This window comes from Octopus bimaculoides, chromosome 10 (genome assembly GCF_001194135.2).
Source record: "Octopus bimaculoides isolate UCB-OBI-ISO-001 chromosome 10, ASM119413v2, whole genome shotgun sequence".
In the NCBI taxonomy this organism is placed as follows: domain Eukaryota; kingdom Metazoa; phylum Mollusca; class Cephalopoda; order Octopoda; family Octopodidae; genus Octopus; species Octopus bimaculoides.
This window is the reverse complement of record NC_068990.1, coordinates 34,179,410-34,180,578: the sequence shown is the minus strand read 5'-3', so window position 1 is coordinate 34,180,578 and position 1,169 is coordinate 34,179,410. Positions and strand designations below refer to the sequence as shown.

Below are 1,169 nucleotides of genomic sequence, written 5' to 3'. Positions count from 1 at the left end.
ATATATAGATAGATAGATAGATAGATAGATAGATAGATAGATAGATAGATAGATAGATGTGTGTGTGTACAATAATCTCTTAATATATGTATGTATATACGCAATTCTTACTACCCATATGTACACATGCAGACACATTGCTATTTATATATGCACAAAAAGACAGATCTATCGCTCTTTCTCCCCACCCACACCCACACACACGTGTGTGAGCCACCGTAACCCCTGCACACAATCCTTATTATACACACACACACAACTGCAAGTATTTCTCCTCTCTTACACAAACCTCATAATATATATATATATATATATACACACACACACACACTCATACATACACATGTGTGTGTGCAGATCAGAGCAAGCCAAGCGACCAACGTCCATTATCATCTTCCATCAAGCTTCAATCTCCTCTTCACGGTGCTCTAATTCTCTCTAGCCGTATTCAATGGCCAAGCCTACTTCTACTATCACTTTCACTTTGATATTCAACAACTCTCTTTCAACAAGAGAGCTGTTGAGTAATAATAATAATAATAATAATAATAATAATAATAATAATAATAATAATAATAATAATAATAAGCGAATGGTAGAAAGAAATTTCCAGCGGAAAATATAACAATGAAAAACAAAACACACACGCACGCACAAACTCACACATATGTATGTGCTCGCTCGAACTGCTAGAAATAACAAACAAATCTGCCTCGAAAACTATGACAATAAATAAAAGGGTAAAAAAGAGCAAAAAATGGATAATGTAGACTATTGCTGAAAATAATATTATTAACAATAATAATAATAAAAATGGGATGGCACGGTTAGAACGCATCTGATGATAGGTTTGCCAACACAGATGTGGGTGGTATATATATATATATATATATCTTATACACATCACAAATGACAGAATCTGGTTAGGCTTTTAACCATTTTCAAGCTATTATATATATATATATATATATACACACGCACTTTTTTTTTCCATTGAAAAACTAAAAAAAGCATTCCCCGTTTCCCAGCAGACGAAGAACAGAATTAAAAGAGCGAAGAAGAGAATACTACACACACACATAACATTGTTTATTTAGACATTGATGATGTAATTGATGCAATCGATATGCATATATTGAATATATCTTAACTAATACATATTATGTAGA

At 32.3% G+C, this 1,169-nt stretch overlaps 1 protein-coding gene across 5 annotated transcripts in view; it reads right to left on the bottom strand.

Moving 5' to 3' along the window:
• The window catches only part of LOC106867250 (ELAV-like protein 1), a 120,425-nt gene that overhangs the window by 117,653 nt on the left and 1,603 nt on the right, over positions 1-1,169 (bottom strand). The window lies entirely within an intron of this gene.